Raw genomic sequence first — 21,026 nt, 5'->3', positions numbered from 1 at the left:
TGTATAGAGGTACAGGCAGCATTGAGGAAACCCCAGGATGGCCGTATACCCAGGGACTAGCAACCCTGGGCCTGAGGCAGCAGGGATACAGTGCCCGGTGGGGCTGTGGCCGAAGGGACGCGGCCCTGCAGATGGACGGGAGGGGGTTGGAGCAACAAGTACCTGACGTCTCCTCTTCTCACTCTCCAGTCTGCTGGTGCCTCTCTTGTTGGCCAAACGCGGCCAGAGTCAGAGAAAAAGGAAGCCAGGGTGACACAGACCAGGCGGACAGAGCAGGACAGGAAAGGGTAGAACATGGATCAGGGAGGAGGAGGTGGAGAAAAACCAACCCAAGTGTATCATGGAAGCCGAAGAGGAGAATGTTAGTATGTTGTATTCAGCACCACAGACGTCGGCCATGACTTCAGAAAGAGTTGATTTTGTTGGGTGATGGGGGCAGAAGCAAGATGGGAATAGGATGTGTAATCCACTCGGTGGCAGTAGTAAAAGAAGAACATGGAGGTCTGCAGTTCAAATTAGCTGTGACCACAGATCTGTGATGTGACCTTGGGTCTCATCTGGTTGAAGTCCAAAGTGGAGAAATTAACCACACCTACCTCACAGGAGAGTCAGCACAACTGGGTGACACCATGACATGCAAACCTCTGTCAACTCTAAAAGATGAAGGACAAGAGAAAGACTTAACCTTGACGAAGCCCCTGACCAGGACGGTACGGAGGACCCAAGGGTCAGTCCCCTGGGGCTTAGACATTCGGGGTGGAGTTCCTGGTTTCTTTTTCCCTTGCGTCAGCCAGGGTCTCACCTCTGGCTAACTCTGTCTCTCGTAGGTGTGGGAGCTCAGTGGAGACTCTGGTAGGTGCAGCAATGGCTTTGCCTCCTGAGTCTGGGGCAGAGATGGGGCTGCCTAGAAATGTGAATGGAATTTTGGCCAAAGAACAGCTGGTGGTTTGAGAAAGCATGGTGGCCATGGAGACAACCGGAGCAGGAAGGCAGTCACAGCTGAGGATCCTTGTCTGCCGGGCAGAGGTCCGACCCCTCACTGGCAGGCAGGGCTGCTGGCTTTGCATATTCTCTCCCTCCCGCCCCAGTGCTAAATCCGTGTCCCAGCCCGGCATCCCTCCATGTCTGTCCTTTCCGTGCCTTTGCTCTTATATCCCTCTCTCCACCTGCCTTATCCCTCCTCGTCAGCAATCAGCCTGAGCCTGTGTGACCAGGATGTATTTAAAGTCTGAAGCCTCGGGTGTGCAAGGAGGTGACTTCTTGTGTATCTTGTAAGTAAACTTTATTTTTGGTTCACATGAGAGTTGTTGGCTCCCCTGGGCACCATCCGGGGCCTGCAGAGGTCCTGCTGGAGGACTGCAGGACGTTTGCAGTGATCAGACCTCGAAGCCCCTTTTGTTCATCCGTAGCCAATTATATGCAGTGGCCCTGCCTGGAAATCTGTCTGGTAGAAAGTAGAGGGATTGTGGGGCCATTTTAGTGAGGCCTTGTGATTCAGGTAACAGGGCTAGCTCCAGGGAACCTGGAACAAAGGAGTGCCCCATGAGGAGGGACACCTCAGAGCCTGCACTCGCACCTCCTGTACTGGAACCTGGGTCCCTGTCCGTGAGCACCTGGTGCCTTGTGCCCATGTGCATGGCTTTGTGCACAGCTCCGCATGCACTTTGCACCTCTCTGCTCTGGCCTGGGGTCCCTGGGACCCATCGCAGCGCTTGGCTCTTGGGAGAACAGGAGAAGCTCTTTAATGAATGAGCAGGTGCTGACACTGTTCACTACCGCCAAGCACAGTGGCTGCTCTAGCAGAGGCAGCAACCAATCAGAGCTGGGGCCAAGCTTGTTCTCAGCATTCATCCGTCCCCCAAAACCTTATTGAGCGCTGCCCCCTTGCAGGCCTGTGCAGTGGGTTAGACGCTTGAGTCACATCCTAGGTTGGCCCCTGATGAGTTCTGTGACCTTTGGTAAGTCATTTTCCCTTTTGGCAGTTCCTTGTGGATGAGACAACATTGCAAAGGCTCTGGGGGCTGAGTAAGCACGGTCCTTTTAGGGACAGAAAGGAGGCCTGTGGCTGAAAGCCTCTGTGAAGCAGGAGAGGGCGACAGGGCCAGATCCACAGGGTCCCTGGAGCCCTACTAAGGGCTTTGGCGCTAATTAGATATGTGCCATGATCGGGTCCCTCCCCCAGTCTCAGCTCAGTGTGTGCTCGTCTGCAAGGGCTCTGGACCTGACCTAGGATCCAGTCCGACCTTGGGTGTCTGCCCTGGGTTAACTGGAGATGGGTCCTCACTTAATATACAGGATCAGCGTCTTCAAGGGAAACCCATCCCGCCAGCCTTGCTGAGTCTGGCTGCAGGGACCACATGTGACTCTCAAAGCACCCTGTCTCTATACTCAGGACAGTGTCTTATTTCTGCCAAGTGAATCTGGAGACGACGTCACCACATTTGAGTAACTTGATATCTTCCACAACCCCTCTGGGGTAAAGATCTTTCTGCCTCAGGGTGAGGGTGGGGGGCACATCTAGAATAACGTTGCCAGCCCAGGCATGTTTCATAACAGACAAGAACCCAGAACACAGGAGGAGAGTAGAAGCAGGGCTTCAGTCTGTTAGAATAGGTGTTCTGATGTGAATATGTTCTAGGAGACACAGAATCCCATGCCTTTGTGTGTAGGAGTCCCTTCTACAAAACCCAGAGAAATAGGCATTTGACCTGTTCTTGAATACTCCCATCCATGGGAGGTTCACTACTTTACTGGGCAATCTCTTGAATAGTGAAAAGTTGAGGCCAATCCTGCTTTCTTCCCACTTTTCTGGATTGGTCCTGACCTTGGACTTTGCAGTTCTCTATCCCATGACACATTTGGGTTTTGAGGCCTCATCATGGATTTGAACTATAGCTATTTGCCTTAATGTGAAATAACAGGTGCAGCAAGATTTACTCCATCAGTAAAGGAAATGGGGGAAAAACTGAGGTACTTTCCTGTGGCAACAAACCCCAGCTCCCTGTCAACTTATTCAACTTTCTCTGGGCTTGGAACATGTGAGATACTAGAAAATACATATGTTGGCCTCTGCCCCCAGTTCCTGCACAGAGAGCCACCAAAACCCTTATGCATATAATTCCTGAGTTATAAGAGCACCGGGAGCATCTTTTGTTTTACTATTTGGTCTTTGAACCCCAGGTTCCTGACACAGGGCTCTGAAACCCTTGTGATCTCCTAGGTGATAGGTGTAGCTCTGGTTCTAATAAGGTTCTTCCAGGTGAGCTCCTGGATGGCTCCAGAAGGGAACTGGTGGCCAGAAAGACCAAGCCATGATTAGAAACTTGGAATTTTCAGCCCATCCCTTTTCTCTTGAGAAGCACTAGAAATGGAGCTAATGATCGATTGTGCCTACGTGATGAAGCCTCCATAAAAGTCCCAATAGTCCAGGGTTCAAGGAGCTAGGTTGGTAAACCCATCCATGTACTGGGAGGGTAATGTATCCCAGCTCCACAGGGACAGAGGCTCCTACATTCAGGATCCCCCTAGACCTCACCATATAGATCTCTTCATCTGGTAAACGTGTCTTTCTGGGTTCTGTGAGCCACTCTAGCAAATTAATTGAACGCAAGGAGGGAGTCGTGAGAACCCCAGATTTATAGCTGATTGGTCAGAAATACAGGACAACCTAGACTTGGAGGGTGGCATCTGAAGTGGGGTAGCATCAGTCTGGTGGGACTGAGGGCTTCATTTATGGGATCTGACACTATCTCCGTGTAGGCAGCATCAAAATTATATTGAGTTGTAGGACATCCAGTCGGTGTCACGGAGAATTCTTTGGTGTGGGGAGACCCCTACATGTTTGATGAAGTGTTCTGTGTGAAAGTAAAGGAGGGGTGCCTGGGTGGCTCAGCCGGTTGAGCGTCCGACTTCAGCTCAGGTCATGATCTCACAATTTGTGGGTTCGAGCCCCGTGTTGGACTCTGTGCTGACAGCTCAGAGTCCGGAGCCTGCTTCGGATTCTGTGTCTCCTTCTCTCTCTGCCCCCCCCCCCACTTGTGCTCTGTCTCTATCAAAAATAAATAAAATATTTTAAAAATAATAAAAAGAAAAAAGAAAGTAAAGGAGACAGGAGGAAGGACTAGAGATCTTCCTAAACAGAACCCCTGCTCAGGTGACCCCATCTGGTTCCCCTCCTGCTGTGCCCTCCCCACAGGCAAGGAGACAGAAAGGGCCACGGGGGTTTTGTGCACCAGAAACTCATACCTTCCTTCTATCTAAACCATACTCTGGATGCCAAGACCCCAGAATTCCCTGTCCTAATAGCCCTGAAACTGCTTCTAGAATCTGCACAGGCCTGCTTTCTGGGTTGGCCTTCCTGAAAAGCAGCTGTTTGCAGGAGCTGTGGACAGGCTTGGACAGAAGCCTGGGTGACAACATGCATGTGCAGAAGGCCTCTTCCAATAGGGGTGAGCCGTGGAAGAAGAGAAAGGAGTCAGGCCATGGGCTGGGAGTAGGAAGTAGGACCTGCTTTCCCTGCACGACCATGTTCTCCGGAGCAACCCCAAGGAGACTAAAAATCTGCAAACTTGAGCAGCTAAGAAGCTATCTTTGTTAACATAGGGAGGTAGAACACATTTTACTCAGCAAGTAACTGACTTGATTTATAACTTTACATTTAGACAGAGGGTTAAGTGGGCCTCTACATTTGTTTCCTATTGGTATTATAACAAATTACCACAAACTAAGAAGCTTAAAACAACAGAAGTGTCTCATTTTACAGTTCTGGAGATTAGAACTGGGCCTCACTGGGCTAAAATCCTGGTGTCAGCAGGGCTACCTTCCTTCTGGAGGCTCTAGTGGGAATCCGTTTCCTTCCCTTTTCTAGCTTCTAGAAGATCCCTGCATTCCCTGGCCCGAAGCCCCTTTCTCCCTCTTCAAAGCCAGCAACGCCCAGCCAAGTCTTTCTCACACTGCCATCTCTCTGTTTCTCTCTCTCTCCTGCCTCACCCTCCACTTATAAAGACCCCTAGGATTACATGAGCACACCAAGATAACCCCAGATAATCTCCCCATCAGGTGATTTAGCCACCTGAATTCTATCTGCAAACTTTGCCACACAGCATATCTGCAGGCTGCAGGGATTAGGATGTGGACATCTTTGCTGAGAACAAACTGAGGGTTGATGGGAGGTGGGGGAGAGGGGAAAGTGGGTGACGGGCATGGAGAAGGACACTTGTTGGGATGAGCACTGGTGTTGTAGGGAAACCAATCTGACAATAAATTGTATTAAAAAAAAATGACGTGGACATCTTTGGAGGGCTATTATTGTGCCCACCACAGCCTCCGTTTGTATTCTCGTCCCAAGCCCTACAGAAGTTTGGAGTATGATTTGTTGAGTGCTGAAAGAACAGTATTAGTGCCTGACAATTACTTTTAAAAAATACAATTCTCCTTAGAGTCTGATTTCTTGTAGACCTCAAGGCTATGTACCGACACAATTGGCAGGCCTGGGCATGAGCTCGTTTCTGAACGGCATGATTCTGTTACTTTGGCAATGTCCTCAGAGTAGAGATAGAAAGCCCCTCCAACTCTCTCAGCCTACCCTTTGCAAAGGAGGAAGGCAATTGGGGCCACACGATGGAAAGTACTAACCCTTACCCCTCCATACACATGCTCTCTCCCCAATGATTTCAGAACAGGCCGCAGAAAGGGCACTAGACTGGGAGTTAATGATTTATGTACTCACCAGTTCAGCAAATATTGATGTAGCATCTACTCTTGCCAGGCCTAATGCTTGTAGTTGGAGATACAGAGGTGGTAACTACATGGGTCCTAACCTCATTGGTTAGCTCAGTCACTGGGGGCAGGAACCTTCCTCCCTCTGGGCCTCAGTTTTCTTATCAATCTCACGAGCAGTAAAGAGACCCATTATGAAGGCAGGGCCCTCGCCTCTCTCACTCACGGTTGTCTCTCCCTAAGCCTTGAACACATAGTAGACGCTTAGTAAATGTTTGTTGAAAGAATAGCTCTTCCTGATCTGACAGTTAATGACTGTATCAGGTCAGCGGAAAAAGCAGTGAGCAGGGCAAGAGGAGTGCTGGCAGAGACGTGTTACCATGGCTGGAGGAGAGGACATGGGAAGAGGGAGGTGGTGAAGAAGTTCTGGGGTGGATTCCCACTGCTGCTGGCAAGAGCATTTGCTAGATTGTATCAATCCACACAGCCACCTCATGAGTTGACTCCTATTATCATTCCTGCTTTACAAATGAAGAGGCGGACTTACCAAGGAGAAACTTGCTTAAGACTACACAGCTAGTAAGAGTCAGAGCTGGGGTTTGAACCTGAACAAGGACAGCAGCTTGCCTCCTTTCCTCACAGGTACATATATGGTTTCCCCAGATCCCACCCAGCAGCTATATTACCCTCTCCTTCCCCCTACGCCCTGCTGTCTTCCCTTTTCTAGAGCTCTCCTTGCATCTGAATCACTGGGACCTCAACGCCAGGCTATGCTGAAGGGGGCTGAAGAAGGTTAAAGGGCTGGGTTGGGGGCAATACTTAAGTCCTTTACTCCTCAGTTCCCTTGATCACTCTCTGCTACCTTCCCTGAGCAACGATAGAAGTGCTTGGTGTGTGCAGCTTCCAGGAAGTCCGCGCCAAGACCAGGGAAACTGCCACCCTCCATCTGTTCTGTTCAATCCTTCCTAAGTGTGCCGCGCAACCTAGAGACACTGACAGTTGAAAATACATTGAGCAGCTCCTGCCTTTACTACCCTTGAACAGGCTCTGAGTGAGAACAGCCGTTACACTAAGCCCAAGCAAGCGTCCCTGCAGCACGGCTGGCATCAGTCAAGCAGCGAGGGGATGGAGAGCTGGGGATTTTCTGCCCTTGTTTCACTTGCTGAGGCTTAGAGAGCTCTGACCGGAATAATCCATTTCCGGTGGAGCAGTGCACAGAGCACTGGGTTTGGAGCTCGTCAACTCTGCATGGGGTGTGTGAACTCGAAATTACATCTTCTCTCTGAGCTCGAGTCTCGTTGCGTCGCCCTGACGGCCAAGAAACCACAGCGGGTCTGGGGGTGCAGCACCTGACGCCCCACTTCTCCCACTTCCACCCTAGCCCTATTGTAAAGTCAGGCAGGACCTGCGGCACGCCGTCATCTCCGTTTCTTGTCCTCAAGCTCTCCACCAAGCGTCTACCTGGGCCTTCACATCCCTCGCCTGGGATCCCCCTCCGGGGGGGAACACGGGAACCCCCTCCAGGTCCTGACTGAACTCGGTCTCCCTTCTCCCGTGCCCAAGTCATAATAGGTGTTCCTGCCTTAACCGGTGGTGTCATTTAAATGTAGTTTTATTCTCCAGATGTCCGTGTCTCTCATTGTTTGTTTCACCCCGCGGGGTCCCCATGATGCTCCATCAGTGCCTGGCTCAGTGCCCCCACACGTACAGTGGGAGTTGGTGCTGCGTCCCCGCCTGGGCTCCAAGCTAGGGGCGCTTCCCACCGCCAGCGAGGTGACCCCAGCTCCTGCTGCACCGGCGTGGGGGTGCATTTATCGGCACAGACGACTGAGCAGAGGGGCTTCAGGAACGGCTGGACCTGCATGTTTAGACATCTTCCGGAGTCCTTCCCTTCCCTACGGCTGCTTCCCACTAAGCCGTCCTCACCGCGCCTGAGGCACTCCCCTCTGGTAACAAGATGGTCCTCAGGAGCACCCAAACCCCCTCCCATCCATTTAGCAATCCCAACGGTCATGAGGGGGGCTTTCATTGGCCAGCGTGGGCCACGTGCCCAACCCTGAGCCAATCACTGTGGCCAGAGGAATGGAAGCCTGTGATTGGCCAGTTCTAGGTCCTGCGCATCCTCGAGTTAGCTGATGTATGCAACCCCATTACAGCGAAAAAGACTGAGTAGGAGGTGCGTGGTTTCTCAAAGGGAAATGGGGGAAGTATTTCTTTGCAGAAGGGGAATAACGGATATTTTCCCTAAAATCTGCCCCGGTCTCATTGGTTTCACATTACCATCAATTCAGTTCTCATCAAACACCTGGAAATGGGTTCCTTATTTGAAATTGTACTGCAAATTCACTTACGATCTATTTTAACCTCTTGAGTTCCATTCTCTTCTGTTCCCGGCCTACGGGACCAAGCTGGGAGTCACCCCTGTAGTAGCAGGAGCCCACACCACCCCCCCCCCACTGGCTGCAGATCACCCCAGTATTCAGTTAGGATTTGAGAAGTCCTCCCCGCCCCCCATCAACTCAACACTATTTTCTGAGCTCATCAAGTCTGTTACCACCACCAGTAGATCTGACCCTTTGAGAACAGAAATCCAAAACCTGTCTGTCTGACAAAATCTCAGGAATGTTTGATTTCATGAAGGCACCTCAGGACCAGTTCAAGGGAATATATATTTTTAAGGTTAAGCCCCTTATATGCCCCATAATATAAATAGTTCCTTTCAGTTCAGACTACCTTCTTCCCATCACCATGATCGAATCTCCCCTAATAGGAAATTGGGCCCGTTATTTATCAGGAGCAACTGTGTACATAAGGGCATTCGTTCTCTATTCAGAACTCTACAGCCTCAAGGGTCTTGGACCTTCCTTCTTCTTGTAGCTTCTTACCTGATAGTGAAGCCCTGACAATGAGCACTGTATCTGTTGCCTTTGCTGCTATAACAAATTAATGTTCATTTGGTTGCTTGATACACAAATTTATCATCTTGGGGTTCTGGAGGTCAGAAGTCCAAAATGGGCTTCATCAGGCTACCATGAATGTTTCAGCAGGGCTGGGTTCCTTCTGGAAGCTCTAAGGAAGAATCCACTCCCTTGCATTTTTCATCTTCTACAGTTTACCTGCATTCCTTGGCTGTGACTGCCTTCCTCCATGTTCAAAGTCAGCAGAGAATAGTCAAATCTCTTCTTGAGTCTGTTTTCTGGCCCCCTCTTCCACATTTAAAGGACTCTTGTGATTACATCAGGTCCACCTGAATAATCCAGAGTGGTTTCCTCCTTTTAAAGTCGGCTGATTAGCAACCTTATTTGCATCAGCAACCTTACTTCTCCCTTGCCATGTAACATAATACGTTTACTGGTTCCACGGATTAGGACATGGATATATTTGAGGTGTCCATTATCCCACCAACCACAAGCACTGAGAATTCTAGGTGACTATGGACTTTCTCAATGTCTGTCCAGCATTAGCAAGTTAGACGAACAGCAGAATTACATAAAAACATAATAAGAAAATCTGAAAGGTGAAACAGAAACATTCTAGGACAAAAAGAAATACAGATGTCTCCCAGTGGTCCTATTTAAGAGATAAAGGGCTTTAAGGGATTTGGTACGTATATCCTGGAAAGCAGAGATCCTGTCCAAAGAGATAAGAATCCAAATGCTCCCTCCTTTAGCTGGGCCTCCATTATAGCTTCCAAATCTATTGAGGTATTAATGTTTGCTTTCTCAGACTCCCCCAGCACTTTCTCCTGTTCTCAGAAGGCTGAAGACCACCCAAATCCACCAGGACTTTGAAGGAATTATACCATATTCATTAGGCAACAGCCCAAACTATTGGAGGGGATATTTTTGGGGAACTCGGGTGTGAAATTACAGTTCTGAGAGTTCAAGTATCCAATAATGTATATCATTACAGATATGAAATAGAAATTTGTTTCTGGAGGGGTTAGACTAATGACCGATGAAGGGTAACCAGATGTTTGGAGGATGACCCTATCTTTGTAGGACCATTAGGTTCTCCTGGTCCCACTGACTCAGACAGACTTCATAGGCAGCATGGCACAAGGTCAACATTACTCATATACAGTATGAAAGTGGTTCCTACTGCATCAAAATCCTAGGATTCCAACTTGGAGCCTTGACATTGACTCCTCCTATTTCTTGCCCATCTTCGATAGCACTGATCCCCTCCCTGCACTTTCTCTATCCTCTTGTGTTACTGATGGAGAGTACTGTCACTTCCATTAGGTTGAAGTCAATTATGTCTTGTTCACCTCTGTGGGCCCAATGTCTTCCATGATGATGCTCTCCTTGCCAGTTCACTGCTGTTGCTTATCCCTCCACACTATATTTGGAAAAGCCTTCCTCTGATAAGGCAGATCTCACTTCCCACCATAAATCTGGGAATGCCAAATACCCTCTGTCCCAGCCTCCCTTGCAGCTATGCTGAACATGAGTGTCCTAGGCCAAATCAACCAAGTCCCCTGCCCCCAAAGTTTGAACTAGAAGCTGTGACTTGAAGAACGAGGAACCACACAGAACCTATTTGCGAAGGGAGTGTCAGGGAAGCCACCATATCTAGCTTCCAGAAGCAGCATCCAGAATTTAGCCTCAGGGCCAGCTGCCTGGCGGAGGAGTCTTCACAGGGCCTGTTCTTCAATGTCATTTCAGGGGTTGCTCCTGGCTCCTGGCCTCAAGTTGATTTTGGTCTCTCAGAGATTCAGTGAGCCAGATAATGTTACTTAATCAATCCTCTTTCTGCTCAGATAAGCCAAGCTTACTATTTGTCACTTACAAATAAGACCCTGAACGAAACAGATGGTCTTGAGCTTCCAACTGGAGTCATCTACACATGCCATTTCTTGCATTTGGAGCAGTCATCCACACCCCCTGCTCTTCTGGGTGACTCACACTTATCCAGCCAAGTGTCGGGGTTGATGGCTCTTCCTCTTAGAAACCTCCCATAGTGCCCCAAGTCTGGGCTCCTGCTGCACTCTGTGTGTCCCTCCTGATAACACTTGCCCCTCTGGATCTTGTCTGTTTATTTCTGTGTCTGCCTCCCTACTCTGTGAGTTATATGAGGATAGAAACTGTATCGATTCCATCATATACTAGTGCCTGGCCTATTAATATTGTTGAATGAACAAATAAATGAACGATGAGACTATCCCAAGCCACAACAATTCCCAGTAGAGGCCCCCACCATCACTCCCTGGCAGAATAAGGCATCTTAGGTTTTTGGATTCAGGACAATTGCCCTGTCCCTGGCAGAATAAGGCATCATACGTTTTTGGATTCAGGGCAATTGCCCTGTTCTAGAATACCTCCCTGCAATGGTGCTGCCTCATGCCACTTCCACCGGCACTTCTTATGTATGTATCTACTGGGTGCCACACCTCTCCCTTCCCTCTTTCATCCACATTGCAGATCCTTCAGGGAGAAGTGCTTGCATCGCCACTGTCCTCCTCCATCAGCCCAGTCCGGGAGGCCCTGGGCAGCTGGAGGAGTGGTCGCTTGCTCCCTGGAAGAAGCATGGGCCAGCTGCAAGCCTCTTAAGTGGGAAGTTGCCATGGTGACTCTGTAATAGAGAGAGTTGCTTGAAAAACACTGACCACCAAAGGGAACAATTACCAAAGAAGCAGCCATTTATTTCACCATTTTCAAGACTGGGCAAGACATAAAGCCACAAGTGAAAAGACATTGCAAACAAATAATAGTGCATGAGCTGGTCTGGACCCAATTCAAGGCCTGTTCCTCACTCCTCCTCCACTCCCATTGAAGAGCAAGAACGCTCTACTTTTCAGCGATCTATAATACTGGTATAAAACCACAGTTTTTAATACTTACTATCTATTTACCCAACACCTGTTATGTGCCACATACCTCAACAGACATTTAAGACCAATTTTCTAATTCTGGAAACGACTGTATATAAAGTGTCATTATTCCCGTCATACAGACGAGGACACTGAGGCTCCTAGAGTATGCATGACCTGTCTAGGATTGCACAGCTGGGAAGTGCAGGGGCAGCATTTAGGCTTACACTCGGTTCAAGGCAGCAACTTCTCCCTGTGTTGTTGACATTGTGATAGCATCTTCATGAGAAAGCTTCCTCGTGTCTTATCGGCACCATGTTCTAATGTCATCTGTTTCAAAGATAGGCACTCCATTGCTTCATTTATTGATTCAGACCTACATAACGATTTCAGACTCTCAGCGCAAAACCAGCAATCTTTGTGCTGGGGCACTTGGTACGCTCGCTAAGGTAAAAAGGCTTCTCCATAACTGCTGACCTTCCAGGCCTCTTGTCCACTCCTGAAAGTGGACTTTACTTTCCAAACTGCCCTTTATCCCTAACTTTGCCCCTGCAAGCTCCACACTCAGTTTTGTGAAGTCCACAAGGGCTGCAGCATGTAGAGCCCAGAGCGGAGCCTGGCAGCCAGAGGGCGGGGGGAAGCCCAGAGGAAAGTGACCCAGATCCCGAGATGGCTCCTTAGCGTTGAACTCCAGCCCCACAAGCTAGATGGTCTTGAGCAAATTGCTGAAAGTCTCTGTGTTTCAGTTTCCTCACCTGTAGCTCAGAGCTAGGAAAAAGTACCTTCTCCATAGGATCATTGTGAGGATAAAATAAAATATTTGTGTATGGAGCTTTGAACAGCATCAGCCGAATTTGGTGATTGCCCAGTTGACGCAGCCCAGTTCTTGGTAATGGGCCAGCACTCTCAACTTCACCTTTGGGCCCACCTCCCCAAGCAGTTTCTTCTCTGCTTTCACAGTTGTATGGCCCTGGGGTCTCTACTCACGAATCGAGATGCCCAGTTCGGCCATCGATGGCTATCTTCCCTTTCTCCCCATTCTGTGAGCATCTCCTCGTGTAAAATGGGATCATGTCTCTCCCACCTGAATACCCGTCCATGGCTCTCTGTAAGGCTCAATTCCACCCAGGCCCCCCTGAAAAATTTGTGAGGCCTCCCCTGGTCTAGCCCCTCCCGGCTGTCCGGCTTCACCTCACGAAACCACTTGTAGCACTCAGATCTTAAGGATCTAAGCTTTGACCCACTGTTCCCCCGACTAGAAACACTTTTTTTTCTCCCTTTCCCTGGCCCACTCCTATTTCTTTTTAAGGCTAAACCCCTGGCCATGCAGAGTGCCTTCCATTTGGTAGCTGATAACACCTTTGTGTATCTCAAGCCGGGTATTCACCACCCTCCACTGCAATCAGTGCTTCTGCAGGACCAGGGAGGGCTGAGCTGTGTCCTGGCAATAGAGGAGGAGGTGCTTGAAAATACTTCGAAAACTGCGTGGACTTACTAAGAATATAAACACGAAGAAGGTATTTGTGACCTTGAAGAAGCTTATCGCAGGTGGGTGCTGGCCTGGCACTCACAGCTGGGGCCTAGCGTCTACTTGTTGGATGTAAATGATTTCACAGAACAGAGACATCAGGCGAGGCTACACTGACTTTGTAGTCATGCCTGAGCAGAGACAAAAAGGGAATATTGCCCAAACCATAAACAGGACCAGCTTCCCCCTTTCCTAGCTTCATCCGCGTAGCGGCTGCTTGTTTATCAATGACAGTATCATTCCGTCTGCCTTCCTGATACAATTTCCAAAGATCTCTCATGACAGAATCACCCTTGCAGCCTGACAACATCCAATCCAGAGCAAAGCCCCACTTATTTGAGCACGCCCTAAACTCACCTAGCACAAGCCTAAGTCCTCTGGTGAGTCTTTCCTCACACCCTCTTGCTCAGGCATGTCACTGTCCCCCAGGATGCACGTTCCCTCTCACTGCAGTGTCAATAAACCCAACTCAGTTCAGCTACTGCGTGTCCCCGGAGGTCTTTGGTTAAAGCGCACTCATATCATTTAGCTCTTGTCACCCTGAATTTGTTAAAAGAAATCTCAATTTGAAAACCTCGGCACACTAATTAATGGTGAGGAATATATTTCCGATAGAGAGCTTGTGCCAAAGCAGAGAACCTTGGGTATCACACTGGTTCCCAGAGAGTTGCCTCAGCCGGACGTCCCCGTTGCTTGTGACTGGCTACGTCTCATCCGAAAGAACATCAGCTAACATTCTTGGAAAACATGAGTGTCATCATCGGATAATTGCATCTGCTTTCTGGGAAACATAGGGCAGATGTCGTCCGTCCCAGGAGCGTCCCTGTGTAAAGTCTGAGCCGGTGGCCGTTGTCATAGGTTGGTAACCGTCTGCAAGGCCAGCCTCAAAAATGCCTGGTGATATCACTACCATCCAACGGACACCTCTGTGGCTCTATTTCTACCCCACCAACACCCCCCCGCAATCCTGATCCCCATGCAAACATCCAGGAGGAAGTCTAGTTGATAGCACCTGGGACTGAGAACAGAACAGATTTGGGTGCTGAGCGCCCAGCACAGACGTATTATGTGGTGACTGGATCTTCTCTGACAGTGGATGCATAATGGGCCGAATCTCTTTAAAAGAGTCAGGAGGCTAACAGAGGTCAGTCTGCCTTATGGAAGATGATTAATTTTCTTTGTAGAAACTCAGAGACTCTTAATGGGCAAGATAAAAGTCCAAATAATGCCTCTCCTCAGCAGCCAGAAAGCACCTGGTGGGTATGGCAGCAGAAATCCAATATGAAACTCAGATGATAAAGATGGCCAGTGGGGGGGGGGGGTCACAAATGTCCCATCATAAATTTCTACCTGGAATGAGGGCCAGGGCATCACAAATGTCAGCAAAGGCCAGCGATGGCTCCAGAGAGGGACATTAGGCTAGGCCTGATCTACGAGAAAGCCTCATTCAGGGGCTCCCGTCACATCCCATCCTCAGGCCGGGCTCACACGGGCAGGTGTAAAATTGTCACCCTTCCCCTCACCCCTTGACAAAGCAAAACTTCTTCATGACACTTTTTATCAAATTTGTCTTGTGCCGTTTCTTCTCTCTCGCCCCTCCCTTTCGCTCCGTTCCTGACAAATAAATGAACTGTTACTCTGTCAGTTATTTATCTGAGTAATTTCTTGATGAAATTGCAAATATAATTGAATTTTCTGAAAACCATGAATTCAAATGAGGCGACAATAGAGGAAAAGCCGTGATTAAGGAATTGTTACTCGCTGGCTGTACATCATTACCACCCAGAATTCGTCGCCGGAGCACTCACAGATGGAGTCGCTGAACTATGATCATATTTTAGAAAATGAAAGGGGACAAATCTAAAAAGGCAATAAAGCAAATTAGGAGCCTTCATGAGGGATAGGATTATTACTGATTAAGTATATTTGGCATCAAGAATGTGCTAGCACTTTGGTGGTTTAAATTACACATTCGTGCAGTCAACGTTTTTGCTGGTCTCAAAACTTGTGTTATTTTGGTCTCCTAATCACATTTCCTTTCACCCTCCAAATTGACAATTTGAAAGAACATTAGAAATTCTCTTTTCTGAAGGACCATTTGCCCTCGAACTGCATTTACGCTCCGCGGCTATTAAAAGGGTAGCACCCAGCCACTCAGTTTCTCAATTTAACTTTAAAGGAAAGTTACTGTATTAGGGGAGGTAGCCCCCATCTCGGCATAATGGTGTTTGTTGCGTCCCTCAGTGTGCTGGACTAGGGCTGAGGCCTGGGGAAGGCAGTCTGCAGACATCCATGGCCGCCATGCTGCCCACTGATTGCAGGTACCCTTCCGTGCACTCTGGTGGATGGAAGGAATGGGACCGCACCTACGGGGCCAGTTCACTTTTGAATGGATCTAAGGGTAACTTTGGGGCATATCTCTCGAAGAGCACTCTAACAGAAGTTGAAGTTGGAAGAATTTCCTTGCAGTCCTGGCTCCACCTCCTATCAGCTGTGTGACTCTGGGCATATTACTTCACCTCTCTGAGCCCCTGTGTTCTCATTTCTAGAAGTACATACTACCCGCCCCCATAGGGTTGCTGGGATGGTGACACGAGGTGAATGCCTGAGACGTGCCTTGGCTGTGCCTGGTGCAGAGATGCCGTCCGATCAGTGTACTTCCCTCTGCTGCCCTCCTCACCCTCTGTAACCACTGTCTAGTCCAGCCTGGACCTCACTCTGGAAACCTGTTTCACCAAGAGGATCATGTCTGTCAATTTTCTCCCCCAGTGCTCACTAGCCAGTGGAATTCTATTTGGCCAACACCTTCAGCTCCATTTAATGTCTCTGGGCCCTGAGTCCAGTCCCAGGTTAGAGCTGAGCTAAAAATCCCTGTGAAAATACCATCCCATGCAAAGCATCTTAAGTCAAAGCTAGACCTTGACCTTCAGGGAGAGTCCTGTTTCAGGGCCTCACACCTTAGGCTGGGAGGGAAGGGGAGAGGCAGGAGATAAACAGAGGAACCCCTAGAGTGCAGGGTCACAGTGCACTCACCCGTTAGGAGCTGGGCCTGGAGCCGTCCTCCTCCAAGGGTGGGCATGGCTGACTATTTCCCAGGATGACTGCATCCCACATTATCATCTGTAGTGTCATCTGGACAACCCTCTCACTGAAACTGGGGTTTGTGTACCTTCCCTTGAAATCTGCATGGCACGTGACTGTTTGGCCAATAGAGTTCAGCAGAAATGACCCCACCAAGTCTAGGTCATCCAAGGCAACTCAGCTTCCGCCCTGCTCACTGGAATGCTCTCTTGAGGCCTTCAGCTGGTCTGTAAGCAGTCTGCCTGAGGCCACCAGGCTGTGAGGAGGTCCAAACCTGTCCGTGCACATGGACAATGTAAAGACACCCTAAGGCTACCTGAATGAAGAGAGATGGATGTCCAACGAGGGCCCAGCTCTAGCCACCATCCGGCTGCAATTGTATGAGAAACTGCGGCAACACCCCAACAAGTCTTTCCTGAATTGCTGACATGGTGAGAGACACCCACTGAGATGGTGAGAGACAAGAAATGGTATTGTTTAAAGCTGCTAATTTTAGGGGTGATGACTAGAAGAGGGAGATGGGGGGGGGGTCCCACTGTGGAATAAGTTCCGTTAAGTCATGTGCATCTGTTTATTTTATTTTATTTTTTTTATGTTTATTTATTTTTGAGACAGAGAGAGACAGAGCATGAATGGGGGAGGGTCAGAGAGAGGGAGACACAGAATCCAAAGCAGGCTCCAGCCTCCGAGCTGCCAGCACAGAGCCTGACGCGGGGCTCGAACTCACAGACTGTAAGATCATGACCTGGGCCAACATCAGATGCTTAACCGACTGAGCCACCCAGGCACCCTTATGTGCATCTGTTTTACCTTAGTCTACACCACCCTCATCTCTCTCCCCTCTACCACTCACCTGCTGTGTGGCCTTGGGCAAGTCTCTGCAGCTCTCTGAGCCTCAGTTTTCTCATTTTTAAAACAGCGTTATAACAGTACATCCTCATCAAGTGATTATGAGGGTTAAATGAGACAGTTACGAAAAGCACTTCAAATAGTGCCTGACATCTCATTTAATAAATATCCGCTACCCCAGAGATCTGCTTCTGGATTGGATGTGGAGAAAACGGAGCCTTCATGCACCGTTGCCGGAAATATACAATGGTGCAGCCACTGTGCAAAACAGTTTGGTGCTCCCTCAGTGAGTGAGATACGGAATTTTCCACATGACCCAGTAATTCCACTCCTGAGTGTCTCCCCCAAAGGCTGGAAAACAAGTGTTCAAACCAAAACTTGTACCTGAATATGCACAGCAACCCTATGCACTACAGCCAATGGGGGTGAACTGTTCAGACATCCATCAAATGCTGAAAGGAAAAAACAAGTGCTGTAAGTCCACGCACGGAATATCATTCCTCCACGAAAAGAAAAAAACAGACGAGGTACTGACACGTGCGACAGCATGGATGAACTCTGCAAATATTAAGCTAAGTGAAAAAAAGGCTGCAGACTTTTTTCGACAAAAGACTGCCTCTTATATAATTCCATTTCTATGAAACGCCTAGAATAGGGAAATCTGTAGTGACAGAAAGTATATTTAGTGGTTACCGAGGACTGCAGATGGGGCTTGGGAGAAAATGAGCAGTGACTACTAGTGGGAACAAACTTCTTTTGGAAGTGATAAAAATGTTCTAAAAGCGATTGTGTTAATGGTCACAGAACTCTGTGAATCTACCAGAAAGCGTTGAATTATACACTCTAAATAGGTGAATTATGTAGTATGTAAATGATGTCTCAGTAACTCTGTTACATAAAAACATGAATTAGCTATCCCTAAGATCCCCAGTGATTACCCTGCCTCCAACTGCCCACCTTCAATCTTCTCTGTGGCCTCACCAGCACAATTAAAACATACATAAAGTAGATCCTCCAACCCCTCCCATGTCACCCCAAAGTTAATTCACTATAATAGCCAAGCTGATCTGAGCCTCTTAGCTCTGAGGTCATCTCTTTCCACTCTCTTCTTCAGGTGCTTCATTCCAGCCACACTGAGCTCCTTCCTCTTCCTCCAACACATCTGGTATATTCCTGCTTCAAGACATTTGCATTAACTCTTCCCTCTGCTTGGACTATGTCTTCCTCAAATAACTATGTGTTTCACTCCCTTACTTTTTTAAAGTTTTTGCTCAAAAGTCAACTTCTCAACAAGGCCTCACCCTGAGGACACTGTATAAAATTATAACTTGTGGGGCACCTGGGTGGCTCAGTTGGTTAAGCGTCGACTTTGGCTCAAGTCCTGATCTCGAGCCCCCAGTCGGGCTCTGTGCTGACAGCTCGGAGCCTGGAGCCTGCTTCGGATTCTGTGTCTCCCTCTCTCTCAAAAAAAATAAATAAGCATAAAAAAATTGAAATTATAACTTGTACAACCTTCCCCACACCTCCCCTGGAGCTCCCAATTTCCCTTTTCTTGCTCTATTTATATTTTTACCATAGTATTTATCTCCTTCAGCATTCTATTTAATTAATTTGTTTATTGAGTCTACTTATTGTCTATTTCCTTCTACTAGAATATAACCTCCACAGGACAAGGAATTTTTTTTTATCTATTTTGTTCACTGATGTATCACAAATATTGCCACATAGTAGATGCTCAATTAACATCCGATTTGTTGGACTATATCTGACCGTGTAACTGCCTTACTTCTCCTTGATCTCACGATAAAATCCAACCTCACATGCTCCTCTGCATGACTTACCTGACCTCCTTCACTTTGGCTACATCTGGCTATTAACAGCTTTCCTACCGTTCCCTGCATTCCCAAACTCTGGGTCTCAGCTGTGTTACTCCCTCTGCCTGGAATTCTCCTCCCTAGCATGTGTCATTATTCCCATTGTACAGATGAGACAACGGAGGCTTAGAGACTTCAGTCACTTGTCCAGGGCCTCTGACATCAAGGGGCTTATAGTTCACTGGGAAAGACAGACTTTGATCAAATCAACACACTAATGCATACATAATTAGATATGGCTCTACTCCTCTGAATGTCATCTGAACTGGAAGCCAGAGAAAGCTTTCTGAACTAGGATCTGAGAAATGAGTAGGAATTGCTGGTCAGACAGGAATGAGAGCACACCAGGAGGGCATTCTAGAACATAAGCAAGGTCCCAAGAGGGAAGGAGATCATCCATTCCTGCCATTGAAAGACCAGTTTCTCTGGGACACAGGGAGTAGGGGGAGCAACGGGGCAATTGGGCAGGGGAGGGTAGGAACGCCACACTGAGAACTTAAAGTTTTACCTTAAGAGTCACATTTAACCAACTGAGGGGACTTAGAAGGGATGGGTAGAGTGATAAGCCTTGCATTTATGAACAGTGGTTTGAAGGACAAGTGAGGGGGTTTGCAGGACAGATGCAGGGACAGTGAGCGGGCTCTTGCAATGGTGCAGGAAAGAAACAGTGCCCGGCTGGCACTAGGGTGTTTCAAATTGAGATGAGGACAAGTGGGAAGGTTAAGGGATATTTATGAGTTAAGAATGGACAGTACATGGTGACAGATGAGGTGTGAGGCAGGAGAGGAAAGGCAGAGTCAAGCCTGACACCCCAATCTGCATCACATAACTGGATGAATGGTGGAGTCATTCACTGAGACGAAGTCTTCACCCAAGAGGAAGACGTGGGTGGCTGGGGATAGGGCATGCGTTCAAGCTGCAGTATATGTCCAGGTGGGTATGTCCAGTCGGCAAGCGGCTATGTGGGGCTGGAGCTCAGAGGACAGGTCTGGAGGAAAGATACAAACCTCACCTGCAAAGAGATGGTGATTGAAGTAAAAAGAATGGATGAAATCCCCCAAGGAAAGAGTGAAAAGTGAGAAGAACAAATCATCTGCAGCCAAGTCTTACAGCATAGGAGGGAGAGGGGCGGCCGGGCAGGACAGAGGAAAATGAAACAAGGATGAATTCGGGAAGAGAGGGGAATATAATGTCTCACATGCAGAAGATCTTAAGTCGAACTTTACGGAGAAGTCCAGTAAAGCAAGACTGGAAACTGACCACTGGATGCGGTGATGTGCTTATCATTGGCAGCCCTAGGGAAAGAAGTTTTGGTGGAGTGATGACACAGAGCCAGACTGCAGTGTGCTAAGGGATAGACAAAGGTAGAGACAGGAAGACACCCAGAGTAGACAGCTCAAAAGCAGTTTGGCCGTGACCTGGAGGAGATAAAGGGGAAGATGGCTCACAGGGCGTGGGAGTTGCAGTACTTTCTCTTAATCCATTTTTTTTTTTTAGATGGACTTAAGCATGCTTAAAATGCTAATGAGAAGTATCCAACTGAGAGGGAACTGTGAAATAGTATAGGAGGGAGAAAAATGATGGATGTCAGGCATGTAAGAAAGTGCAGGGATCACAGCAAGACAAGGGTGGGAGTCTGGGCCTTAGCTGGGAGGAGGGACAGCTCTCTACTCCAGCGGGAAGAAAGGAGAGGCAGGTACAGGTGTACGGAGGTGGGCAGGTGCAGTGGCAGGAAGCATAGTGAGACCCCACCCGTGGTCCAGGTTAGGAGGGCATCCTCTCAGGATGAGGGAGGCAACAGTGGCCGGGCCATAGGTTTGAGCCATGGTGGAAGTGGTCACTGAGGAGCCAAGATGGAGTCATTTAAGGCATGGGAATGGAGACAAGGCATATGAGACAATGCTGAGAATAAGAGGAAATTAGGATCTTGGAGCAGCAATTATAGAAAGGGAGGAGGAGATGTTGGGGAGACAGGGAGGGATGAAAGACATCCAGGGACAAACGCAATGACAGGTTCATGAAATGGTCAGTTGCATATGCCTCAAGCACAGTTCGGTGAGTGCTACTATGGCAGGGTTCAGATTGGAATACATGTTAAAGCTGTACAGTTGTTCTCATAAAAATGATTCATAGGGCGCCTGGGTGGCTCCATCGGTGAAGCGTC

This window comes from Lynx canadensis, chromosome A1, assembly GCF_007474595.2.
Source record: "Lynx canadensis isolate LIC74 chromosome A1, mLynCan4.pri.v2, whole genome shotgun sequence".
In the NCBI taxonomy this organism is placed as follows: domain Eukaryota; kingdom Metazoa; phylum Chordata; class Mammalia; order Carnivora; family Felidae; genus Lynx; species Lynx canadensis.
This window is presented reverse-complemented; position numbering follows the sequence as displayed.